Source organism: Macrotis lagotis, chromosome 8 (assembly GCF_037893015.1).
Source record: "Macrotis lagotis isolate mMagLag1 chromosome 8, bilby.v1.9.chrom.fasta, whole genome shotgun sequence".
Classification (NCBI taxonomy): Eukaryota; Metazoa; Chordata; class Mammalia; order Peramelemorphia; family Peramelidae; genus Macrotis; species Macrotis lagotis.
Window position 1 is genome coordinate 2,977,460 of NC_133665.1, and position 17,314 is coordinate 2,994,773.

General features: G+C 39.4%; 1 protein-coding gene across 2 annotated transcripts in view; it reads left to right on the forward strand.

Moving 5' to 3' along the window:
- The first annotated feature begins 3,158 nt into the window (after window positions 1–3,158).
- SCNN1B (sodium channel epithelial 1 subunit beta) overlaps window positions 3,159–17,314 on the forward strand; it is a 74,884-nt gene continuing 60,728 nt past the window's right edge. The window contains exon 1 of one of the 2 annotated variants that reach the window (XM_074196232.1): window positions 3,159–3,237. The gene's annotated coding sequence lies outside the window, so the exon portion shown is untranslated. Of the gene's footprint in view, window positions 3,238–3,258; window positions 3,461–17,314 lie in introns of those variants that run through there. The other variant, XM_074196233.1, reaches the window with a different exon arrangement.

A 17,314-nucleotide genomic window follows, 5' to 3' on the forward strand; every position in this document is an offset into this window, starting at 1 on the left:
CAAGTTAAACATTCCCAGTTCCTGCATTTCTTCTCCATAATGCATGATTTTCAGATTTCTTCACCATTCCAGTCATGCTTCAGTTTTTAAGCATGACTCTCAAAGCTGATTGTTGTCCTTTGTAATTGAAGAAGACCATGACATCAAATGAACAATGACGTGGCATACACATTGTGTTGATTAAAGTGAGGGAATTGTTGTGCAAAGACATCCTTCTCACTTCTCTTCCAGAACTGTCTTAGTCAATGACCTGATAGTATAGGAAACAGAACTTCTGGTATTGGTCTGGATACAGTGGAAAAACCTTGACCTTTTAGATGTAGGTCTTCCCCAAATCATTGAGGCACCATGGCACCCCTTTAGTCTTTGTCAGTAGGTGCATCCAATGTTGGATAACAAGACTTTTTCAGTACTATGAATGAAGTTACACCAGGGCAACTATTAGTCCATTTTAAGATTGTTGAAAGAGGGGGAATGTATTAAATGATGTTTTCCTAAAAAAAAAAAAAAAAAGATATTATTATGACCATCATCACCAAAGCAATTGATAGGACATTTCTTTTAGACATAGTTAGTGGTGCAGTGGATAGAGTGCTGTACCTAGAATTAGGAAGTCCTGAATTTAAATTTGCCCTAAAACACTGGCTAACTAGTATGGCCTTGGGCAAATCACTTAGCCTCTCTATTTGCCTCAACGGTAAAATAGGGCTTAAGACAGCATTCATCTCAAAACAGTTATTGTGAGGATCAAGTGAAATATTTTCAAAAACACATAATAGATGCCATTTGAATGTTTTTTCCTTCCCCTTTACAAAAATTAAAAAAAAAAACACTATACATGCATTTAGAGTAGCATCGAAGAAAAAAAATGACAAGGCAGACTTTTACAAATCAAATTTAACAGCAGACCCAAGGTAGGTGCCGGAGAGAGTATGAATGGGAGAGGCAGGGTGGATTTAAGGGTCAGTTCTGAAATTAGAAAACTGCCTGTGATCCATACTAGCCCCTGACTATGCCCATAGTCATTTTACTTCACAGTGACTCACACAACTCTCTCAGATAATGATCTGTAGTAATGGGAAGATTTTTTTTTTGACAGTTTGACTTTGTTATACTGATTGACTGAAAGGCACAGAGAACATAAGACACCACTGTGGTTCCTTACCAGCTGCAACATGAACAACAACAAAAAGACTCAATAAAGCAAAATGAAGTCTTAAAGTCTGTCTTCTCCAACAAGGTACTTCTCTTTCATGTTTAAGATCAAACAAATTTCCTTAATGGAAATATCAATGGTCATATCAAGTGAAGTATGAAACAGAAAGGTATAGTGCCAAAGCTGTTTGTCAGTGTCAGGAAAGAAAAAAAAGAGGGAATGTGTCCACTTTGGTTATGGTCTTCAAGGTCTTCATCTGCCGTCTGATGCCATCTATTTTTCATTTCTAGCATCTAATTCCTTCTTACCACCAACACAATATTTATCCTAGTTCTAGGCCTCATCTCTGGTCTAAACTTTTGCCTCCTGACTGATCTTGTTTCCAGTCTTTCTCTCCAATTCAAATTCAACCCAACTGCCAAATTCCTAAAATACAAACCCAGCTATGTCACTCCCCTACTAAAATATCTTGAGTGGCTCCCTATTGAATATAGGATAAAATACAAAATCTTCAATCTGGTATTCAAAGATTTTTGCAATATTGCTCCTCCCTTATCATTCTTATTTGACATTACTCCTTTAACACACTTTCCATCCTCATCAAATTGACATCCAAACTTTTGTTTCCCCTGACTTTACTGAATTTTCCCTCAGGAATGGAATGGCCTTCCTCTTCACCTTTGCTTATGAAATAACATCCCTAAGATAACCCCTCTCGGCCTTTGCTCCCCAATTGTAAATGCTTTTTCTAATTTCCAAATTCCTAAGCATTTTATTTTGTTGTGTGTAAATTGTATCCCCTCAATAAGATGTAAATTTGTTTGACAGGAACTGGTTAGAGTTTATCTTTGGTGACCAGCACCAGTGCCTTGTATAGTTGGCCCAAAAATGATTAATGAATTGAAAAAAAACCAGTTCTCCTGAAGCCTATGCTTTTTCTGCTGCCTCTTAATTCTAAAGGATGCTTGTTCCACTCCTGTATGAAAGATAAATTCTCCTTAATGAAGTCAACCTGAAATGGATTTGTCCTTCTTTCTCTGCCTCATTTTTGTCAGTTCTGCCTGGCTAGCATCCACTTCTCTTCATACGGTAGACACAAGCTGCTAAAACAAGACTTCCAAACCTTGCCCTGGATCAACCAGAGTGGCCCTAAGTGCTCCTTCACGGAATTATCACACCCTGCAAATGGACACATCTTGGGGGCATGGCAGAGTGGGATAGTAGGTGAGGACAACAGCTAAGTCCAGAGGGCCCAGAAATAACGTAAGAGACACAGTACTTAGCAAGTTTAAGGGAACGAATCAAAACAAAACTAGAATGCCCAATTCCGGGACACTCCTCATCCCACGTCAAGCTGGAACCCTAGGGTGAGCGATGGAGTGCCTTCCACCCCCATCTCCTTGAGCTGAGATAGGACCACCAGAAAGTTAGGAGCTCAAGCACTTACTTAAATACAGAAAAGTCTCTGGCCTTTCTAACCCGGCTGACTCGCCTACACTCCACATGCCAAACCCTATGTTCCCTGACTTCCAAGAGGTCCGATCCTGAGCTGCAAAGGCAGCAGGGTGGATCATTTATCGGGCTGGGGGAGTAGAGTCAAAGCCTCAATTGCAGGCGGGCCGAGTCCGGGCAGGGCGGAGTAGGCTGAGCAGCGGGGAGAGGAAGGGCTCGCCAGCCGGGTCCCTTAGGCAACCTTCTAGGATCCCATGGCTAGTTACCCGGAGCTCCCGGTCTCGGCCAGAGCACCGCGCACAGCTGGCCAGCGGCTACTGAGCCTGGGGAACTCTGCGGCCCGGCGCAGCACTGCGAGCAAGTGTGCCAGCCGGACCACCAGCGACCTGGCTCCCCTCGGGATCCCCTCGCGTGGCCGCAACCGCGCCCGCGCCCACGCCCTCCGCGGTCGCCCCCGCCCCCGCGCTCCCCGCCTCCGCCTCCTGGGCTCCCTCCCGACGTCCTTCCCAGGACAGCGGCGGGTGGAAGTAGCAGCCCTGGGAAGCGGAGCTAGCCCAGCCTGCCGCCTGCCGCCGGCCGCCCGCCGGTCCAGGCGCATCCTCGCCCGTGCCGCCGCCGCCGCCGCCCAGGTAAGACTGGCAGCCTTGGAGCTTCCTGGGACTGCCGGGGAGAGGGACACCTGGTCCTGGCGGAATGCGAAGGGAGGGCGTGAGAGTCCAGGCGGACCTCAAGTCTTCCAGAAGGGAATCGGTCTCCTAGGAAGCTCTGGCACCAGACTGGAGTCAAGTGTAGGCAAGGGAGTGTGGAGTTCTGAAGAGGACCCGGACCGGCAGAAAGGCAGAGGAGAGAATGGTATTGCCTTCTAATGCTACTTCTGCCCTAGTTACCGAGCTCAAGCCCAGCGCCATTCCGTGCCTCAGTTTCCCTGGTTGTGATTAGTATTCACCAGTGATCACTTGCCTGATGATTTGACCTTACTGAATTCTTGTAAATAAAAGAGAGTTAAGACATGGGGGAAACGAAACAGGGAATGAGAAGAGAATTCTGACCACCAGAAAGTTTCCCGTCTGGAAGTCACTTAACCCAGACAAATCAGACACCCACAATGAGGGAGGGGAGGAGGAAGGAGAGGAGGTAGGGTAGGAGTTCCATCCTTTTGCCCGACTTTCTCGTTCTTGCCTTTATTAGTAAGTCATGAAAACCAGAAGGTAAGCTACAGCTATTAGCAGGTCTGGGGGACATCTTTAGAAGAGCATACCTCCCACACCCCTTTCCACCCTCCCCCCCACACACACACACATCCACACCAGATTGTGGGTGTCCCTCGTGTGAGCCTGTTGTCATGGTTTGGGAGAGGTAGAGAGTTACCTCAATAATCTGTTCCAGCTGGAATTGGATGTGCTTCAGTAGTAGATTAAACCAAGGTTGTAGGTTGTAGGTATAGTTTTGGCCATAAAGCATTTACTTGACTTCAAAAATAATAGGAGATGTTTTGCTTTTATATCTTGGGGTCCTAGATCTAGAATTGCAAAGGTCCTCAGAGGCCATAAAGGAGAATAAACCTCCTCTAAGAAGTACCCCAACTCTGCCTCTCACATTAATTCTTTTATTTATCCACAGATCATCCTTTTGTGGGGTGTTCTTTTTGTTTTTGTTTTTACCGGAGGATAAGCTGAAACAGAAAATTTATTAAGGGTGCTTCAGACCCAGAGTAAAGACATCAAAAGTGCCAATCTGTTCAGCCACATAAGGCATTACCAGTTTAGGATCTATTTGACCCATTAAGTAGACCTTTTTTGGAGCACAGGATTATAGGGGAAAGAACAAGAGGAATCAAAAGATTTGGGTTGTAAGCCCAGCTCTTTCAGTTTTTAAATTTAATTTTTAAATATAGTTTTAATTTGAATTCCAATTCTCTCCTGCCTCTTCATCCATCACTTGAGAAGTCTGCCACTATTTCTTTGTGTAGCTTTGGGCAAATAACTTCTCTGGGTCTTTGTTTCCTCATTTGAAAAATGAGAAAATTTGACTAGATGATTTATAAAGGAGACCACATATCAAAGAAACTAGGATTCTACTTTTGGTTTAGCCTTATCATCAAATTCTAAGGTCAGGATAGAGAGTAGGGACAGGAATGGGACCTGTGATTTCATTGGTACAGGGACCCTGAAATTCAGCAAGCTTTTTTTAAGTAGTTACTGCCTACGAGGTTCAGCTAAGCCCTGAGAATACAAAGAAAGGCAAAAAAGAAAAAGATTTAAAAAGATCCCAAGGAATTCATATTTTAATAGGGTAAAAAGTAAGCAAACAATTTTGCACATACAAAATGTAGACAATGGAAATCAGAGGTAATCTCTGTCTTAAGGGGAATAAAGAAAAATGTCATGACAGAAGGTGGGATTTCAGCTGAGATTTGAAGGAAACCAAAAGGTGGAGTTGAGGAAAGAGTGAATTCCACAACAATCAGTGAAAATGCATAGTCAGGAGATAGAATATCTTGTGCAAGAAATTACAGAGGAAGGCAGTGTCACTGCTTTGTAGAGTACAGGAAGAAGAGCAAAGTGTAAGAAGTCTGGAGAAGTAGGAAGGCAGCAAGTTGTGAAAGGTTTTAAAAGCCAAACAGAGAGATTTATATTTGATCTTAGAGGGAATAAGGAACCACTGGAATTTACTGAGTTAGGGAGTGACTTGCATTTAAGGAAAACATTATTTTGTCAGCTGAAGATGAATTGGTGTGGGGAGGGATTTGAGGAAAGGAGATCTACCAGAAGGTTTTTGCAATTGTCTAGGTAAAAGGTGATTTGGCTCTGCACCAGTGATGATAGTTGTCAGGGAAAAGAAAGAGGTCCAAAGTAAAGAAATTACCTCCAACAATATAGGTTAGTACCTTCTCAGCAGCTTATACCCAAAGAGTTAGCTGTCTAGAACACAGAGAGGTTAAGTGACTTATCCAGGGTGATAGTCAGCATGTGCTAGAGATAGGAGCAGAACTCAGAAAACTGTCTCTCTCCACTGTTCTAGGCTATCCACAAGATTAATGACACCTAACTTTAGGTATTTACCCCATTATGAATCTGCCATTCATTTTTCAAAACCATTTTTGTTACAAATTACCTTGCAACCTACCAACATGGCATGGGATAATAAGTTCTATAAAATTACCATCTACTGGGTGAAATAGGACTGTCTTCATTTCTTTCAAGCTAGGAGGACTTCCTCCCCCCAAACCCTTAATTCCATTCCCCTTTCTAGAGTGCCAGACTTCTCAGATTTGGGGAAGAATGCATTTTTTCTTTGTCTGTAAGATTGAAAGCAAAGCCAATCTTTTCTTCAGGCTCATGTGACCTGAACCTTAGGGAAGGTACAGAAACTTAAATGTATTTAAACACATACTCAGATAATAATCAGTGTTCTTTCCAAGGACTAGAACCACTGATTCTGCTCTAAGGATTAATATCTCCCTGTGTGGGAGCAAGGCTGCTAGAAAAAAGCATCTGAGCAGGTCCTTATGATGAGGTTTTTTAAATAGATATAAGGAGAGGGAGTTGGGGGGCTAAGGAATGGGAGACTTTGAAGTCCCAGTTATCTTCCTTATTAATTATCCAGTCTGCTTTAAAAAAAGTTTTTTGTCATTTGTTTTTTATATCACAGTCACCCCCCCACACACACACCATGTAGCAAAGAAAGACTTTAAACAACAACAAAAATCAATTAATCAATCAGAAAACTCTTATTGAATACCTGTTATGAGTCAGGTACTATTGTTAAATTCTGGGGTATACAAAAGAAAGCAATGGGATCTACCAGTTTATGCCATAGTCCAATCCAAAGTCCATTACCTCTTTAATGAGGATAAGAGGTGTTGACTTCAGCTCTCAGAATCAAGATTATTAGTTTTTCTGACTTCTATAGCTCTTATCTATCTTATTCTCTTGGTTCTGTCCAGCTCACTCATACTCAGTTTATCTAAAACTTATTTTTCTGAGTTCCTCAATCCATCATTTCCTAATAATATTCTATTCATTCATGCACCACATTTGGTTTAGCTGTTCTCCAATTTGGCTAAATTCATTTGAAGAATTTTTTAAGTGTTGACTATGTGTCAGAGGCTATGCAACAAAGCTGTAATAGTCCCTGCCCTGAAAGAAGGTTATGTTCTCTTGGGGGATTTGCAATGAATGGATGCCTACTCAGTTTACAATTCTTTCCCTAGTACCCCCCCCCAAAATACAGTATGTATTTAGCACTGTAATCTTTAAGCTCAGCCCTACAATCTAATTATCTGTACCAGATCTTTGGAGGTTAAGTCAATTTGCCTCAGGATGGGATAAATGGAATGTCTGAGGGTGATTTGAAAATCTTGGTCAGCTGACATCTGAGTTCATCTTTGTGCTGGTACTATCTATTAAAAAAATATTATCCTTTGGAGTGGTCACTTGTCTGAAAATAGAAATCCTTAAACTCAAAGATTAGTATGTTGGGGAATAGTGTTATCTTTGACAGGGAATGACACACCCCTGCACATGCTAGCCAGAAAAACCTGTGTTCCTGGATTGGAGAGAAGGGATGAAACTATTTAAGGAAGAGATTCACACATGTTGACTGTCACCTTCCCAAAATAGACACATATATATATGCAATCCTTCCCCCTTCTTTCCTTTCTCTGCACATCGTCTTAACTTCTGTCTTGCCACAGGTTTTCAAAGACTCTTTGGAAAGTGAGGCTGATGACTTTGTGCAAGTCTGATTCACTGAAATTCAATTCACACACCAGTCAAGATATCACCCTGAGATGTCTTTGATCCTCTGAACCACAACCTAGTGGGAACTTGAGTAAAGGAATAGGTTTGAAAGGAATAGATTTTACTTATCTCAAGCCTTTGTTTACCCTTCTGCTCTCTTATAAGCATGTCTGCTTAGTAATAGGCCTCCTCCCTAAAATGACCTTAGGCTAATCAGCCTGACCTTATTATGCCCATTTTAATTTCCACTATTGGTCAGCCTCTTGGAGAAATCTCTCAACCCTGGAAAGAGAAGGCTGATGAAGTAACTTGGGTTTCTCTTTGCTCTGGCAGCTGATTCACCCACACACACACTGCACATTTGATGAGTAGGACTTTGTAATCAAGTTTCACCAAGGGATTGCAATAAGTTGTCAGTAAGAGGACAAATACTCACCACCTCAATTCTAGCAACTTAAAGGAATATTTTCCCTACTTTTGAGAGGGTGTGAGGTTACCTGGGCTTTCTGCTTCCTAAATTACATCAGACAATATCCATGTTTTTGGACTTGGTCCATACATGCATACTCTATAGCTCTCTCCCCTATTTAAAACTCCCAGATTCCTGCAGAAGAGGTACTGAAGACCTGAACAGATGTTTCTGGAGGGAAATATTTGATTCTGACAAATTGCAACCTGATTATCTTGAGAGGCTGGGGCCACTGCTTGTCTCCTCTTCTCCTATATTCATTGAGCTGCCCCTTAGGTTTCTAAAGAAAAATGAAGTTCCCAAGATGTTTATTTCATCTATGTAGTTCCATCACTTTGCCCAGGGCCTTGCACTAGGCACAGCAAGCAAACAATCAGTAAGCATTGATTAAATGCTTAAGTGTCCAGCAATATCCTAGGCACAAAGATTTAAAAAACCCTGATTTATTTAGCCTTCTTACCCTCTAAGATGCCTCTTTCTCCCTTTACTCTGATTGGTGAGTTCTTGAAATTTCCATTCTGAGGTTCCATTTTAAGCTGGCCCAGGGCTCTCCTCCTGGCCATGCTCAGACTTCCCCAGACTTCCCTTCTATTCCACTTTATTGGTACATTCTGCTTTTTAGGTCCTTTTTATACATTGTTTCCCCTCGTTTGAATGCAAACTCTTTGAAGGCAGGAACTATCTTTTTTTTTTACTAAATCCCAGCATTTAGCACAGTTATTAAAATAAGCATTTAATACATGCTTATTGATTGAAACAGACCCTGCCTTTCAGAAGTTTACATTCTATCAGACATTTAATACCTCTTGGTTGAATTTAATTAAATTGATTATGGCTTCATTTAAATTTTTTTTAATGGGCACAAAAGAGTCTGGAGTCAAGAAAGGTTTTAATCAAAAATGTCAGATGAACTACCTAACTGTAAAACCAAGTTTCTTTCTCTACCTTCCCCCATCTTGAAACTCTGCACCCATACAGCTAAGTCAATGGCCATCTGGGTAATAACTATTATTTTTTTAGTTTCCTATGTGCAAAATACTAGATAAATAAAGTCCTAACTTTCCATGAACTTACATTCTAATCCAGTGGTGTCAAACAAATAGAAATTGGAGCCACTAAGATGTATTTAAGGATCCCTGTGGGCCATATGTTGACTTAGTTTTAAAATGTAATAATACCTATATTTTATTGTATTTTTATTCATTTTGTTAAATATTTCCCAATTCCACTTTAATCTGGCCCAGTGGCACTCAGGAGTATTGTGGACTATGTGTTTCATATTTCTGTTCTAATACCACATAAAAGACACACAAAAATAAATTTTCCCATTTATCCTATATACACATTATTTGTACATAGCTTTTTGCATGTTATCTCCCCTATTAGATTGAAATCTCCTCAAATATAATGTCTGGACATAGTAGGCCCTTTTAGTAGGTCCAATATTTATTGACTGATCACAAGTCATAAGAGTAGAAGTCCTATGAGAGTTGCAAGAAGGAGAGATAATTTCCAGTTATGAAGAGAAGAGAGGGTCCTTAAAAGAAAAAAATACCCCAAAATATCCCAGCATTTGAGCTTCGATTTGAAGGATGGATAAGATTCAACAGGTTGGGAAACATTCCAAGAGGAGTAGGAACAGGAACAAAGACATAGGTGGGAAACTGAAGACACAGTCACTGATCTAGTTTGACTAGAGCATAGATACTAGAAGTAAGGCTAGAAAGGTAAGAGTGAGATTATGGAGGATCTTGAGTGCCAGGGTAAAGATTTTGGACTTGATTCAATAGGCAGTGGGAACCATTAAAGATTTTTAAGTAAGGAAATAACATGATCAGACTTGGGGCATTAGAAAGATTAATCTGTCAGCAGTGTATAAGATGAATTAGATGGAGGCAGGGAAACCGGTTAGGAGACTATTACAATAGTCCAGATGAATGGTAATAAGGGCATGAACTAAGATGATGCTGATGAGAATGTGAAGAAGGAAATGGATGGAATCCATAAGATTTAGCAACTGATGTTGTGAGGAAAAGGGGGAAGAATCAAAGACAACATTAGGATTTTGAGTTTGGGTTCCTGAGAAGATGGTGATACCAGTAACAGAAAGAGGGAAGTCACAAAGAAGAATAAGTTTCAGAGGAAAGAGGAGCACAAACTCTTAAGTTAAGACATGTTGAGCTTGTGGTGACATTTGGACATTCAGGTGAATACACTGGAAAGATGGGAAAGTATGGTCAAGACTAGAATTAGAGGCTCTGTAGTCACAGGGGTGAGAATTGAAGCTATGGAAGCGAATGAGATCACCAGGAGTGGGTATGTCAGCCCCACCCCCCCCATAGTGTCTTGGAATACAAAAGAGGAGGTGTGTCATTTGAGAAAGAGCTTGAGGAAGGAGGAGGGTTTTGAAAAGGCCTGTGGACTTGATTAAACAATCACTTATGATCAGCTTCAGTGGAATGATTGGGACAAAATTAGATTTATCTGGACTGAGGAGTGGGTTGATGGTGAGGAAGTAGAGGTAAAGCCTACCCTTTCAAAAACCTAACCATGAAAGAAAGACAGAAGGAAGGAGAGCAACATAAAGATAACAGGATCAAAAATCTGGGGTGAGATTTTTTTTTGTTTTGCTTTGCTTTTGCTTTATTTTGGAATAGTTCAGAGTTGAATAAATAGTTAAGAGAAAGGATCCAGTATAGAGGAAGAGACTGAGAAAGAGAGGATGCAAATGTAGGTGGATGATAGAATTAGGTCCCCAAGAAGAAAGGAGGACATAGAACCAATAGCACCAGCAGATAGGTCAACCTTTTGCCTAAAAGAACACACCTCTTCCTCTGAGAAAGGTGTGGGGGAAGTTTGGGACTGGGAGTGAGGGGAATGATAAGTTTGAAACAGGTATTGTGAGGAAAGTGATGGATTTCTTACAACAGTAAATCAATAAACAGTTTATAAACACTCGAATTCTTTCCAAATTTGTTAATAAAGGTCAGATCCTCAGCATACTAGTCTATCAAGAAAAACCATGTTCCTCAAAATGTCTAGTACCAAGACTGTCCTTAGATGAAATGGGAGGGAAGACAGGCCCAGCTTAGAGATCCATTGGGTGTCCAGATTGGCATGAGTGGCAGAGAGCAGACTGACCAGGACATTAGGGCCATTTAAAAACTTATCTGAGTCAGGACCTAGCCTGTCTTCAACCACCCCTTCCTCTCAGTTGAAATTGTACCAGCCTCCAAGTATCTATGGGATGATGGGGGATTCATGCATAGGTTTCATTTTGTTGTGAGACTTCTAAGACAGAAGAGAATGTGAAGAAAAAGAAAACAAAACAAAATACAATTATCTGTTCTGTACTGTGACTCTCCCCTATATTATGGTTTTGCTATATCACAGACCAACATAATAAATGGGAATTTGGGGCAGAGTTTTGCTGAAGTCACAGATTTTCATATGTCACATGAAGGGCAGCACACACAAAGAGATTATGACCAAATACTTAACCCAAATTTTATAATTTACAATATTATAAACACCTTATAAAAGAAAAAGAAAAATTCAGACTACTTCTTCAGGCATGAAAAGAGGGTCAAAAATTTTCACCTGGATTTTCCAGACTGTGATATGGAAAGGATAATTGTACAATCAATCCTCAACATTCTTACATTTAACTTTCATGATTTTATTGGTAATTTCATTTTCACTTTCCCCTCGGCAACCACATGCATTCATGGCTATGCACAGTGGAGTTAAAATGAGAGGCAAGATATATGTAAGTTTGTGGAGAGGCTCATATCTTATTAGGTGCTTCAGTGGTCTTGTTCTGGAGAACCTTACTACTGGAGACTAAAGAACTTCCCTATGTCATTGCATATTTTCATTGCCTTAAAACTCAAATTTGGGGTGGCAGTTATGCACCAAAACATAAAGGACTTATATAAATCCTTTGGGCTGTAAGCCCAAGTGTGCAAAGTTACTGATGAGGTTTGGGCTTAGGTTGAAAATAAAGATGGTAGAAAAACTTCAGATTGGAATGTCTTCTAATATTTAGTGTTGCCTAATTGACAATTCATTATACAGTACAATGCCCTCACATTGCTATCCTGACACAGTGGAAAGTAAAGTTCAGGTTTAAAAATGTTTTTGTTTTTTGTATTGTATTTGATGTATATTTATGTTACTGTAGATTTCATGTGTTCTTAGACTTATGGAGAGAGAAGGGCTTGTCAGGCACAACTGAACCACTGGACAACAAAAGATTTCATATATTATAAAAAGTGACTTGTCTGAAGTCAGTGTTGTTTATTTTATTGAGATGAACAAGGTCACAGAATTCTAGAGAATTATTACTAAAAATGTTTTGCATGTTACCAATTTTATTTTGTGTACTGCATATTATGGGTTACTTCATAATTACTTTGTTAGTTCAACTTTCAAAAAGAGCAAAAAACCAAAAAGAGTGCTAACCATAGTTACTATGTTGGGAGAGTAATTATTATCAGAATTAATGTTTTGTTGTAAAGAATATATAGGAAAGTGTTTTTTCAACAATCTCTAGTGAAAGATTGCAGGTTTTGGTGATTGTGGAAACCTAACCCACTTTTTGCCATAGGTTCAATATATCAACATTTGCTTTTTTGACTTTCATGCCATTTTTCTAGAAATATTACTCCCCCCCCACCTTTGAAAATTGGGTCTTCATTGTATCATGAATGTAACACCAACAAACATCACAAAATGTCAGGAGAATAGGGGAGTATAAAGAGAATCTCCTACTGTTTTGGTGAACCTTCATAGCAAAGTTATGTACAAAGTAGATAAAAGCAGGCTAGGCAGACATGAATGAGTTCCATACAATTCAACATGCACTTATTAGGCACCTGCTGTCTGCCATGTTTTCTGCAAGGTTCTGGGAATAAATACAAAGTCCAAAAAATAAATAGTCTTTACTCTCAAAAAACTTACATTCTACTGGTGGTTGGAGAATATCATATACAAGGATAAGGAAACACAAAATAAGTACAAAGTAAATAAAAAGTAATTTGGTGCCTTCCCTTCCTCAATTATGAAAGGCTTTGGCTATAGGAGGTAGCATTAAAGGCAAGGGGTTTTGGGGGGTAATTTTTTTCCAATTACATGTAAAAATAGTTTTCAATAAGCATTTTTGTAAGATTTTGAGTTCCATATTTTTCTTTCCACTCTCAAGTAATCTGATATAGGCTATGTATATACAATCATATTAAATATATTTCCATTTTACTCATGTTGTGAAAAAGGGATCAAAAACTCTGAGAGAAAAAAAAATAAAAAACAAATTGAACAAATTAACACTAGTATGCTTTGTTCTACATTCAGGCTCCATAGTTTTTTCTCTGGATGTGGATGGTATTTTCCATCATAAGTCTTTTACAATTGTTCTTGATCACTGAAGTACAGACAGGAGTTCATTATAGTTGACCATCCTACAATGTTGTTGATGTGTACAATGTTCTCCTGGTTCTGCTCACTTTACTCAGCCTCCAGTTTATCTAAATCTTTCCAGGTTTTTCTGAAATCTGCCTGTAGACATATGTTTTAAAGGGAGCTAAGGAATCTTAGAAGAATGAGAAGGCAGAGCATTCAAGTCTGGAGGAAAAGCTTGATAGAGTGCCAAAGAAAAATATTAATACCATTCTCTTGGTTTCAGACACAGGTCTACCAGAATATTTTGAAATTAAACATTATGGGGCGGCTAGGTGGCGTAGTAGATAAAGCACTGGCCCTGGAGTCAGGAGTACCTGGGTTCAAACCTGGTCTCAGACACTTAATAATTACCTAGCTGTGTGGTCTTGGGCAAACCACTTAACCCCATTTGCCTTGCAAAAACCTTAAAAAAAAAAAAAAGAAAGAAATTAAACATTATTCTAAATACAAGCATTTCTAGTTTGAGAAAGAAATGTCCAAACCTAGTCCCCCAAAGCCCTGTACATCTCCACCCCAAGGCAATATGAGGTTACATAGCAATCTTGAAGGGGTACGAAACATAATATGTTAAAATACCATTGAGGGGTCAACATTTTAGATCAATAATCCTTTAATCTTCTGGTAAAACTCCTTGATTCCTTCCTTGACCACTCCCCTCAAGGACTAAAAGTGTTACCTTCTTGTGGTCAAAATCCTAATCCTTTTTGAATGGAGAAGAGGGTAGTACCCTTAGATGGACCTAAACTCTAACCTTTTTAGGGAATGAGGAAGGCCATCTGGTCAACGAGAAAAGAGGCACTTTTTCCCCCCTAAACTAGGTTACCAAATCATTTTTACTCTTCATTCAGAGGAAAAAAATTGACAAATAGAAGTATGTATAGAATAATTTTATATGTGTATACCTAAATGAGTCTAATGGTAACCATCTCTAGATGATGACTAGGGGTGCGGAATGGGAAGGGAAGAAAAAAAGGGAAAAAAATAAATTTGCATGATAATTTTGTTGTATATACAATTTATATATTATATATGTACAATAGCAAATTATACACAATAGATTTATAGTTCACTGTTCAATCATTTTTTATTGCATTGTGTACTGGAAATGCTTATTTTTGTTCCAGGAATTGAAAATAAAATAATTTTAAAAAAGAAATAAAAAGAAGTTATGTTACCAATCTAAATTCACATATCTGGTACCTTCGATTTTGTCCTTTACCTCCTACACATTTTTCTAAAGGGAAAAGCTGGTAAAATACTTTAGCTCAGAGAAATAGATCTTTTTTATTACCAATTGAACTAGAAAAGGTGACTTTTAATATACTTCCACAAAATATACAGGATCAGGAGATGGAATGTTGTATTTAAGTAATAGCCTAAAAGACTAGTTTGACTGAAACATTTCAGCCAAAGAAGTTCCAGAGGGGAAACAATGTGAAATTAATCTGGAAAGCTAGGTCTAATAGCACACAGGAGAGTTTGGAGCTATTGAAGCTATTGAAACTTCTTGAGCAGAGGCTAGACAGAGTCAGGTCTATGTTTTAAGAAAATCAATATGGCAGTTGTGTATGGTGGAATGGCTAAGAGAAAAGAAAGACAAGAAGCAAGGGGACCAATTAAGAGGTTGTTGTAATAGTCTATTTGAGGGGTCCAGATGAAGAGGAGGACAGAGAGACTGGACATAAAGGTTGAAGGAGAGTGGAGAATATCTCTGACAATTGAAAACCAAGAGGCCTGGAAATAAGGTGGTATCCTCAAGAGGGAGAAAGAAGGAGGAAAGGAAGGAAGGAAGGGAAGAAGGAAGGGAAAGAAAGAAGGAATAAAGGAAGCAAGGAAAGAAAGGAGGAAGGGAAAGAGGGAGGGAAGAAATGAAGAAAGGAAGGAAAAGATGGATGAAAGAAAGAAATGAAGGAAAGGGAGTAAAGAAAAAAAAGGAGGAAGGAAAGGAGGGAGGGAGGTTAGAAAGGAACAAAGAAATATTTTAATAAGCACCAGCTAAGTTTCAGGACCTGTTAATAATCACTTTACAAATATTTTCTTGTTTGATCCTCACAACTCATTGCCTGAAAGGCAAATGTAGTTAAGGAAACTGAGGCAGGCAGAAATTAAGTGATTTGACCAGAGTCACACAGCTGGGAGAGTGTCTCAGGCTGGAATTGAACTCAGGCTTTCCTGACTTCAGACCCAGTGCTCTATCCCCTTCTGAGGTAACAAAAGTATTGTTTAGATGGTCAATCTATTTGAATTATTGGAATGTAAATAACCCTTTATAAAATGTACAAAGCATTCTCCCACATAACAGCCCTGTTATATAGACTACACAGGTTTAACTATCCTCAGTTTTACAGAAGAGGAAACCAAGACTCTGAGAGATTAAGTGACTGGAGCCCAAGGTTTATAGTTTGTTAATATTAGAGAAATTAAAACCATTTTATTGAATTCAAATCTATCCTCTGCAACTTCCTTCCTTTATGACCTTGGACAAGTCTTGACCTTGGACACTAACCTGAAATACAGTTTTCTTATTTGTAAAAGTAGGGAGTTAGACTTCAAAGTCACTATTTAAAATTAATTTGAGTAAGAATGGTGGCTTTGGAGTCAGAGATCCTGGGCTCAAATGTCACTTTTTATCTCTTACTACCTATGTGACCTTGGGCAAGTAACTTAATTCTCTGGGCCTCAGTACAATCCTATACAAAAGGAAGGAGATGGATCAGATGACTTCTAAGGTAACTAGATAGTGTAGTGGATAGAGCTGGGCCTGGAGTCAGGAAGATCTGAATTCAAATCCAGCCTTAGACAATTCCTAGCTGTGTGGCCCTGAGCTTCATCTACATTTGCCTTCATTTCTTCAACTGTAAAATGAGGGTAATAACAACATCTATCTTTCAGGCTATTATGAAGATCAAATAAAATAATTGTTAAGCACTTGCTCCTTTCCCCTCTTTCTCCCTCCCTTCCTTCTTTTCTTCTTTCTTTCCTTCCTTCCTTCTCTAGATCTATGATGCTATGAATTCAATTTTAAAGGGGCTGACTTAGCATTTTCTCCCTGGGCATCCTGTCTTGCCCTGTTTCCCTGATAGCAAAAGCTCCTTCTCTTACTTAGGCCTCTTAGCTCGTCCTATCCTACACCTATATTTCAAGAACTCAGTTGAAATTGTGCCAGTCTCCCACTCTGAGATCCTGGAGGATTCACACCTAGCTTTTACCTTCTAATGGGACTCCCAGGAAGGAAGAGGATTTGGGGAAGAGTGAAGCAAAAAGTGAAACACATTCTGACCCTAGCATCTTCCTGCTTCTGCCTCTTCCACCCCTCCTGTACACTCAAAGCTTTTCCTATCTGCTGTCTAAAAGAGCTAAATTCATCACTTTACTCCTTTTCTAGAGGTATTCTGTATCTGGTAGATAATTAAAGATTCATTGATTGTTATCTGAAGACTTGGATTCACCCTTAAAATGTAAATAACCTTGCTTACTACTTTTCTCCAGCTAAAACACTGATAGACTTTAGGCAGAGAATGTTGTTACTATCCTCTCACCCTTTCTTCTGACTCCACTGAGTTGACCTTTTGGATACAGATATTGGCTCACATTTCTTCAGAGGATATATCTGAACAAAAGGGTTACCTGAACTCTGTATTGTTCTGGGCTTCTATTGTAAGAGGGTAAACATTCAGCATTATTGCTGGATCAGATCTGAGGAAGATTAAGCCGATTTCACTCAGCTCTAAAGATTTACAAGTTTCCAGTCCAAAGAATCAGGTTTATCTTCCACTGTATTTCTTTAGGTCCAAGACGTTGACTCAAAAGAAATATTTTGTGAATTTAACCCTTTTTTTGCTACCCTCTCAAGATTTGGATGAAAGTAGTCAGGTGACTGAGCAGTATATGGGGAGGAAAACCTACATTTAAATTTGACCTCAGATACTTATTAGCTGTGTGGGCTTGGGCAAGTCACTTAACTTCTGTCTGCCTCAATTTCCTCAAATGTAAATTGAGGGAAATAGAACCTACTTCCCAGAGTTGTGGTGAGGA